The sequence below is a fragment of the Lathyrus oleraceus genome, chromosome 4 (genome assembly GCF_024323335.1).
Source record: "Lathyrus oleraceus cultivar Zhongwan6 chromosome 4, CAAS_Psat_ZW6_1.0, whole genome shotgun sequence".
In the NCBI taxonomy this organism is placed as follows: domain Eukaryota; kingdom Viridiplantae; phylum Streptophyta; class Magnoliopsida; order Fabales; family Fabaceae; genus Lathyrus; species Lathyrus oleraceus.
In genome coordinates, this window is record NC_066582.1 from 211,276,307 (window position 1) to 211,286,961 (window position 10,655).

The following is a 10,655-nucleotide window of genomic DNA, read 5'->3' on the forward strand; positions in this document are numbered from 1 at the left end:
TATATATATATATATATATATATATAATATATATATATATATATATATATATATATATATATATATATATATATATATATATATATATATATATATGCACAATTTAAAATAGAGAATCATAATCCTTTACACTACACTTGCATCCCAAATACATAAAAATAATCGACAAAAAGTTCTAACACAAAAATACATCAATGCATACTCTTAGCACTATATAATCTAAATATAATCAGCCCGCAATTAAGGCAACCACATCGAAATTTCATCCGCCACTAAGACATCCACACAGAAATTTCACCACCACTAAGGAAACCACGTAAATTTTTACCTCCCACTCAGGGAACCACACAATGCATATAATATGTCATGATGATGAAAATAAAATGTAATTACGCCACTTAAGCAAATTACATCACACAGGCAACCATACATCACAAATAAAACATATCACCATGCACATGACTAGTATAATGATTTTAATATACAACCACACCACTTAAACAAACAACATTTAGGCATATCAAATGCAGTCCAATTAATATCACATCAAATACACACGAAAAACATACAAGTTTAATGATATATCTAGTTTATTACTCCAAGCAATAATATTCCATAAATAACACCAACAACTCAAAAAAAAAACTCACAAATTAGATATCAAATTTCATCAATTATTTCATATAATAAAGTCTTACACATATCTTTATATTCATATAATTAAACAAATACAAAATCTATCACACAATATATTCTTGTATTAATAAAATAAATCATATATATATAAAATTATTCTATATATTATTATTAAAAATAGGTTTTATCTATTAAAATTTCCAAACAGTATATCAACATTTTACCAACTCTCAATTCAAAGCGTAATTCATAATTGTATGGGGAAGAACTCTTATCTTATACGTTTTTCTTCCATACTGCATTTAAAGGTCACCACGAGAAAGATCCTATATCTCTCATACTTTCACATATTAATTCGAGTCTACATGTAGAATTTTTTCTCCCTTAACTCTTCATCCTCCAATCGTTTCATTTTTAATAATTTATGAATAACAATTAAAAATAGAATATTAAAATACATTAAAAATGTCTACTTTGCAATAAGATGAAATAAAATTACCCCTAAATAGAAACTAAACTTGAGGAAGATATCGATTATGTTCACTCGTTTGATTTGACGTTTGTTTCGTGCAAATCAGAGTTACGATGATGAAGATACAAACAAAACATCAAAGTTAATCGAACTAAGAAAACTATATTTTAAACAAGGTAGGAGAATGATGAAAAATAAAATGAATATAAAAATTTAACTAATTAATTGATAGAAGTTAGATACCCAAATTAGGAATGAAACGAAGAATATTTTCTTGACAGCTAATTGGATTCCGAAATAGAACTTTTGTTATCTCTCGTGCAATTACTGTTGATGAATGCTTGCTACGTTAGTGTGCATTCACATTAATTTTTTTTCCTTTATTCAATTGTGAATTTATATAAAAGGAGTTTAATATTTTCACTTTTGATTTTTCAAGTGTTTTCTTGATTTGTTGCAACATTCTAAATTTGAGGACAAAATTATTATTTTGATAGTAATAATGTAAGATTTGAAACCCTTTATTGAATTCCCCCAATTTGGCGTAATATTTCATCCTTGTAGCTTCACATCTTGAACTCATTAATTTCTAATATATTTTTTAGGAGTATTATTTTATTGTCAAAACTTTAGAGATGAGGATTTGTACTGTCTTAAATAGTTTATTTTAATAAATTTTATTTAGTTATGATTTTTAAAATTTATCGTGAATGATTATTGAAATTCTCTTCTCGAAAGGACAAATGTTGGACCATATGTTTGGGACAACGTGAACAACTAATTTATGATTGATAACAAATTATGTGAATAGATGTCAGACACGATGTTTGGGACTTTGTATAGCAAATTAAAAATCAGTTTAAAACACTAAGAGAAAACAGTTTAACTTATACAAGATGATGAAGTAGAAAAGAAATAAATAACACAAGAGATTGGTAGCCTAGTTCGGTGAAAACACACCTACGCCTGGGGGAAACTCTACCTAAGAAAGGAAATTCACTATTTCGAATTAGTACAATTAGTCTTATATGAACATTAACCCCATGATGTTAAATGCCTCTTCCTAATCTTAATGAATTTCTATTTAAGACTCCACCTAAATATGAGAACCCCACTCACATTCTCTCAATCACTAACCCCTAAGGATCAACTTCAATAACAACTCTAATGATTGTTGAATTTATAACTCAATTAAGACAAACCAACAACTATGCCAAGTTACTGAAACATAAAATGGTGTACACAAATAGATTCAACACTAATATAACATTAGAGTGGAACACAAGAAACAAAAGCACTTTGTTCTCAATCTAATAGAATTAATATCTTGGAACAAATCTTTACAACTCAACAAGGAAACCAACCTATATGCCTTAAGATGTGAGTGGAGGCGTTAGAGTGATGCACACTAAATACTCAAAAATAGAAATCCTAACATAAGGAGTCTTCAAAATATGCGCCCCTCAAACTCTAGGTTTCAGTCTCCTTAAATAGCAATGCTTCTTTTGGGCTTTTCCCAATGGGAATTTGATTTTATTTCGTCCAGAATAAATGCAGATGCTATTGGATATGATTTGTTGTATAAACTTATCCAACAAAAGATATGATTTGTATTTACTTCAAATTCAAATTTAAATCTCCATTTAAATTGATTTGATCTTCAACTGTTGTCAAACAAATCACAAAATGCATTGCTAAAATATAGCATTAAATCTAATTGAATCTCAACCAGAACTTTACTAAGAAAACGCAATAACATTGGCATGTTGAGTCAGGGCCTTATGTTTCACACATGTTGGAACATCGTAATCCATGTGTGTCTCTTTTTCACCACAGCTGCAATAATATATGTCGGTTGACAGATACTAGATGTTGCAGCACACCCTTCTTCACCATAACTGCAACAACATATATTTATTGACATAGACTAGATGTTGCAGCATGCATGTTGGAACATTGTGTTCCATATGTTACATTCAAAATAATTATATTCATATAAATATTCTTTTTAGAGTAAATATTACACAAAATCTTCCTTCAAGGTACATCTAATGCAAACCTTTGCATCTTTTGAAGAAGTCAACACCACAGCTCTTTTGAAGGATATCTGAAAATATTCAGAAACCAAACCTTATGTTGAGATGATACATACTCACATGTTGAACCTCTTGATTAACTAGTTTTGTAAATCACTTTAGTTACATCTCAAAACCTCTTTCTTAAATGGTTCTATCAAGCACTTTAGCTAAACAACTATTACTTAACTAGTTCTGTCAAGCACATTAGTTGAACAACTCTTCCTAGCAACAAACTCAGATGCTGAAACACATATTAGAACATCTTGTTCCATATCTTGCCTAAAATACATATTGTACATATGTTGTTTTACCTAATTCATCCAAACAAAAGGAACTACAATCTCCACATTTAGATTTTTTGGCTAAAACAATTACAAGATGTGATCTTCATGAAGTAGCACAAGTAGCAATAGAGCAAACAATAGCAGAAGTAACACATAAGTAAGATGATTACTACATATCAAGAGATCAACTCCGTCATGTTTGAACATCTTGTCGTATCCCATACCACATGATCATAACTCCCCGTTTCTGCCATAATTTGGAAAAGGTATGGAAACAACCACTAACAACAAGCTTCAAAATCTAGAGCTACAACCAACATAGATTGACAATCAGAGTAGCACAAATAAGTAGCATAAAGTCATAAGCACATAGGTTTCTACACACACTAGTCAATGCTCCATAGAAATCAATCATGCACTCACAAAGTAATTCATTCATGAACATAAAATTAGTAGTTAAGTTATAATTAGCAGCATATACTACTAACACAAATATCAACACATACAATTAAGGGTCAGATGCTTTATCATGTGTGCATACAGAAAATAATAAAACCATAATAGTTAGTACCAAATGCATTAGTTAGTACTAAACACAATAGCAAAAAAACATATATCAGCTCTTCACAGTCAGTAGATAATAGTAAAAAAAAACTACCACTTCTACATACAAAAATAGTAGTGACAATAACAACAGGTTTAGGTGAGAAAGATCCAACATTTCTTCATAAAAAATAGATCAAGTTCATCAACTAGTATACATATGTTAGACATAATGTCTGAGACATATTTCCGAACTTGTAACTGATCCTCATCAACTTATGAGGAATACCATCATCCTCAATCTCCTTCATCAGCCTAGGATAACAAGGTTCATTATTTAGCATCGTCTTCAATAACTGATCATTACTATGAAGCTCCATAAATTCATTATACACCAATGCTTCAACAAAAAGTTCTTATGCATCCCCATTTACAGTTCTTCTTCTTCACTAGCTCCTTTTTCCTTAGTCATAATCTTGTCAATAGAGGAAGCCTTGCTTATGCCCAATCAATTAAAAGTTGAAGTAGAAAGCTTCACACACTTTCCTCTATCAAACATATATTTAAACTCCTTGGTTTGCTCTTCATTTTTATGACCATCATTAGTAACAGTCTTCATTAGCCCAACAACTTTCATGATTTCTTCGCAATCAAGGGTTCCTTCACCTAGCTCCCTTTCAGATGTAATCCTTCTTTGAAGAACATACTTCCACTTCTGAACCCTTGTTTCATAATGGAATGACACATTATCTATGTGCGCAGAAGTAACATCCACATGAATTCTCTTCACTCCAACCTTTCTCCTCATGATGAATACAGTATCCTAGATATTTGCTTCACTTGTTTGAACAAGTTTTTGATTCACTTCATAATTAACATGGGAAACTTGTTCATCCTTCCTCTGAGTTAGAAACCCAATTATCAACATGTCATACATGTTGTCTGGCACAACATGGTTGACATCTTTATTACCATCTTTGAGAATTTGGTTATTCCATATCAGTTGAGTGCAATTACTTCCAACATGTATACCTTAAGAATCAAATATGTAATCTTTCATTTGCTTCACTTGAGAATTGAGAGAGTAGCTAACATCTTCTACCATGCTCAACTCAAAACCAGACTGCATTTGTTGAACATAATGCTCTAACATCTTAACTGGTATCCTATGCAACAGAGTGTCTTCAACATAAATGTGAACCCTCGTCAGATTCTCATTGTCTTCCATATTGACACCTTTCATGTTGTTGATATCAGGAGTAACATCCATATTGGATTCCTCATAATCATCCTTCTTAATGATACAATTCCTTTTTAGTGGCATAATTACTAGCATCCTGATTCAAGTATCTATTGAGGAAGGTAATTTTCATATTCACCTGATAAAGTTTGAGCTTCATAATACATGACAGTCTTGGTATCAATCTGATGGCTCCCAGATAGGCAATATGATCAAAATTTTCAGCATCATAAAAACTTTCATCTTCTTCAGCAAATAACACAGTGTTTTCTAAATTGTTAGCAACAACTTTCTCCATATGAAGACCAATGATATCAAAATATTCATCTTCGTTGGGATTCATTTCAGATTAATCATCACCTATAAATTGTGTATTCCCTTGGTAAACAATATTACACCTTGCTATTAACAGCACGCCATATAAATATGCTTTCATCATTGTCATACCCTAAATTTTGTCCCACCTTAAAGCATTCATCTGGTCAGAAGGCTTCATTTTCATGCATAGCTCAAGAATCAGAAATTGAAATTTAAAGGTTTAGTTTAGACTACATTGTTTTCTGTTGAACAATTCATACATCATGAATCATTTAGAGTTTTTTTTATTAAAGGTTGTGGCATCTTTGGTTGAGGTACAATGGTGTGAGTTTTGTGATTTATTTTAGGGTTTTTGTGACAAGTACATTTGGGATTTGTTCTAAATTCAATTTTTATGCTTCTTAAGCTCAAGTCATTTATGCATTTCCTTTATTAATTAAAATCTTATACCATTAACTTTGCATATATTCTTATGAGTTAATCATGTCATGAGAAGTTTGATTTGTGTGTAAGTTTGGTTATTTGAAAAATCATTATGTTAAATGAAGTAGAGTGAATCACATTTTACTTTGGAAAGTCATGAGAGAAAAATTACAAGTTTACTTTCCAAACCATTGTTCTTTCCTATTTTAAGTCATACATTCATATTTCAAAACTAAATTAGTTTTCATTCACATTCTTATACCAAGTCTCTTTCATTCATTCACTTCCATATTCTAAAACATCCAACATAATCAATTGACTTCCATAACTTTCATTCATATTCTAAATAATATCTAACATATTAATTCATATTCAATAACTTTCATTGCATTCATATTTAAACCAAGTCACTTACAACCATTTACATATAAAAAGTATACCAAATATTTCACAAATTGTACAAAGCTTCCCTTTTTTCTAAGATACAAGGAAGAGCATGGTAGTTTTATAAGGGCACAAAAATCATTACAATTTTATTGAAAACCTATTCCTAATGAACTACAAATATGTAGTTTTCTTCCGATCCAAGTTTCCTTCTTTGTGCCAAGATGTTGCTTCGGATTCGATTGTGTTCTTCACCATGTCCATGTTTTGCAACACAAGCCATCAAACCTACCAATCAAATCAAATAACTGAATAGTCAAAGAAGCATCAAATGTTAAGATTCAAAGTGCCAAACTTCAGAATTTTACCACCAAAAAAACTCATGACAATAGCATATCTGAGTTGCAAGATGAATGCACAATAGCTAACTCATACAATCATAAAAATGGATCACAAGTCATGGTTGTTAACCGTAAGAAACAAAAATTTGCAAGCATACAAGACATAAATCATGGAAAGTCTAAAGCTTCATCAACAAGTAAATTTCTCAAAAGGATTCAAGCATGTTTATTTTCCACCAAAAATATACACATGAGCGTTGTGTCAATTAAAATATCCAAAGAATTTAAACTTGGTCCAAACAGAGAATCAAATGTGAAGGCCATGAAAGTTGGTACCAAGCAATAAAAACCCAAGAAAAGTTTTCAAATTGAACACACATTCATAAAGAATTCAGCGTACGATAACATACACCTTGAGGGACCACCACATAATTTTTCAAAAAAGTACTCAAATAACACATACAAACAGAGATAAGAGATAATTCAGATGAAATACATGACAAAGTCTTTACCACCTAGTTTCTAGAAGAAATTTCCATCACTAGTGATAAAAATTGAAATTTGTCACAATCTCAAGGGTCCCCACAAAATTTGAGTGAAAAGTTCTCTAACTGATTGAATATTTGAACAACTCATTTTCAGCTCATCATTTAAGGCCAGTTTGTTTTAGCTTTAAAAAAATGGATTTTCTCTTTTTATTTTTGAAAATGGATTTTACAAAAATATTTTTTAAAATATTACAAATTTTTCTAAATTTATTTTTTATATATTAAAAGATTGAATTGTTCATTGTATAACATAAATATATATTATTGAAGATCAAAACATAATAAAAATCACAATTTTTTAAAAAAATCATATCTCAAAAATGATTTTTAAAAAAAGCTATTTGAAATAGCTTCAAAATTAAGTGATTTTTTGAAATTTTGATATTTAAATTTTCTTTTGATAAAATGATAAAATACCTAAAATAACATTTTAAGAATAACTATTCAAACAAAATTTTCATTTGAAACTTTTATGAAAAATTTCTTTGTAAAATTTTTTTACACTAAAATATATAACACTATAGAATCATTTTAAAAAAAGCCAAAACAAACTGGTCCTTAATAACAATCCTCACTCACTCATAGGAATATCGCCTCAAAACAGAGATATTTTACTTAATGTTTATGATAATGATAAAATACATTAATAATTAATAAAATATTATATTGAATATACTATTTTTTTTGACTATTTTATTTATATATATTTAAATTTATATACAAATTTCAGAAAACTAGTATGAACGAAAAAATATGTTATATTATTAGATGCATATCTTTACATTTAATAGATGGTATGACATATTCAATCCAATCAATAAGGATGGTACAAGGGCACTAAAGTATATTCAATGTTTTATAACACCTAGACAAAACAAATTTACATGATAAGAAATTGACAGTTCTATTAATTTCCACACAGAAATGGACCCTAACAGTTAGGTGGGGTAGTTGATCAAAATTAAACATCATCGAGATTTGTTAAAAAATAGAAAAATGTTTCGTAGAAACAATCTAACATTTGATATCATTTAGACCTATGGTTTATGTATATTTTAAATTATTTAATCATTATTTTTGTTATATCAAATAAACAAAAAATAAATAGATTATAAAATATAATTTTGTATGATGTTGTTAATATACTATCTTACATTTTGTGTATTTAAATAATACAAACAAAATTTACAAAACGAGCAAGTAACATTTATGTTTAATAAAAAAAAAGCATATAATTGAGAATGAGTGCAAGAAATTTGTAGTATAATCTTTTGATTAGATTTTGTCAGCTTGAGAACTCACGTGATTCATTCTCACTATTTATATTTTTGTTAAAAGAATAGACAAAGTTAATTGTCTATATTTGATTTTATAAAAAAAAAACCCATTTTTTCAAGAAAATTCCCAAAATACTTTCGGTTTCAAAAAAATTCCAAAAGTACCCCACTTTTAGGAGGAGTCGCCAATTCAATTGGAGACTCCTTCTAAAATGTATTTTTTTTGTGTTTTATGGTATAAGTGATAGATAAATTTGATATAAGACCACTTGATATTAATAAAGTTTGGCGTTTACACAAAGAAACCTAATGGTGATGACCGGGATCACCTAACCGACCTCCGGTCCCACATCCTCTAGCTACCCTAACCCTTGGCCCTAACCCACGTTGACGATTCTGCATCGGTGTTTGATCATCTGAGAGGCTAGGAGCGTCACTACCAACTACAGGAGAAGGTCCGTTGAGGTATTCAGACAAGTCGGCATAGTCTTCAGTATGCATCGATGGTGTACCGCCGTAGCTGAGCTCATGACCCATGCCAGAGAAGTTGGGATGTGGTTGACTCATGGATGGGAGACCGGGACGGTTGAAGGGAGACATGGGTGTGAACGATGCGTCGAGGAAAGGTTGAAAAGGTTGTTGGGGTGTTTGGTAGAGATAGGGTTGTTGGATGTTTTGGTTTTGTGATGTTTGGGCTTCTTGGCTACGGTAGGAGGAGGGGCGGTTGGTGTTGAATGATCGTTGGGTGTTCTGACTAAGGCGACTTTGGTAGGGTGATGGGGTGGGTGCGAAGCGATGTTGGGTCTCAGGTTGATGGTCAATTTGTTGGTGGTGGTATGGGGTATGCTCTTGGTATTGGGGTTGGTGAATGACATGTTTTGGTTGTATGTTTGTGTGTTTGTGTAACAGAAAGTTTGACGGATAGGGGGTTGTGAGTAACCGGGCTGACAATGTTGTTAGGGGTTAGATGTTAATCCTTCTGGTGTGTAAGTTGCCTGGCGTGGGTCGTATAGGTACATATCCTCGGCGATGAACTGAAAACCAACCGATCTGTACCAAGCCATATAAGTACGACTTGGTTTTTCTTCAGTTGGCATGACTGCGTCAGTTAATGTAACACCCCGAATTAAATAAGAGAATTATTTAAATTAAGTTAATAATATATTTATTAATTTAATTAAATAAATTGAATTATTGGATTATTATTATTATTATTATTATTATTATTTGGAATAATAATTAGTGGAAAATATATAAGTTGGAATAAGAGAAAAGGGTTTTCATTTTTGGTAAAGAGTTTTCACGTGGAACAGAGAAGCGGCTGAAAAGTGGAAAGTGGAAAAAGGGCAAAGAAGAAGAGCTAGAGAGCAAAGGTTGAAGAACGGAAAAGCTTGAAGCTTAGAGATTGCTGGATTATCTCAGGTAAGGGGGGTTTATCGTCGTTTAATGGGTATTATAGATTAACATGTCATGGGTAGTGATAAACCGTTGAAGTGACCCTAATTGGGATGTTGAATGCTGAAATATTGTGATGAATAAGTTGTATTAAAGCTGTAATTGAGTCCGTAATTGTGTGAGTCGTGTTCCCCCGAACGTATAGCTTTTTACGGAAATTGAATCGGAGGTCCGGAAGTCCTCCAACGGCGGAAAATGCGGAGAACTCTGCATTCTGCCTTGTGTTAGCGCAGGAACTGCTGTTTTGTCTGCGTTAACCGGTTAACCCAGGGCGTTAACCGGTTAACACTGTTATATTTTGTGGAAATGTGCTGTTTTGCCTGCGTTAACCGGTTAACCCAGGGCGTTAACCGGTTAACACTGTTGCGTTTTGCCAGAAAGTGTGTTTTGTCCTGCGTTAATCGGTTAACCCAGGGCGTTAACCGGTTAACACTGTTGGAAATTAGAAAAAAATTGATATTTTAATGTTGTGAACCTAATTGGTGATTGGCCTATTATAGTTAATTGTGATGAGTAATTTTGTTGGATTTATGTTATGAAGTGTTGATACAAGTATGTTGCTGAGTTGTTCCGTGTACGGAAAGTTGTTGAAAATACTGAGTTGTAGGCTTGATGAGCCAAAGTTGATTATAAGTTGATTATGTTGAAAACCTTGT

The 10,655-nt window shown here is 31.3% G+C and overlaps 1 long non-coding RNA gene across 1 annotated transcript; it reads right to left on the bottom strand.

Moving 5' to 3' along the window:
- Positions 1-6,359: 6,359 nt before the first annotated feature.
- Positions 6,360-7,249, bottom strand: LOC127074578 (uncharacterized). Its single transcript, XR_007786063.1, has 2 exons — positions 6,878-7,249; positions 6,360-6,666 (listed from the first exon to the last, which is right to left on the bottom strand). It is a non-coding gene; the product is annotated as an uncharacterized LOC127074578 (long non-coding RNA).
- Positions 7,250-10,655: the final 3,406 nt, after the last annotated feature.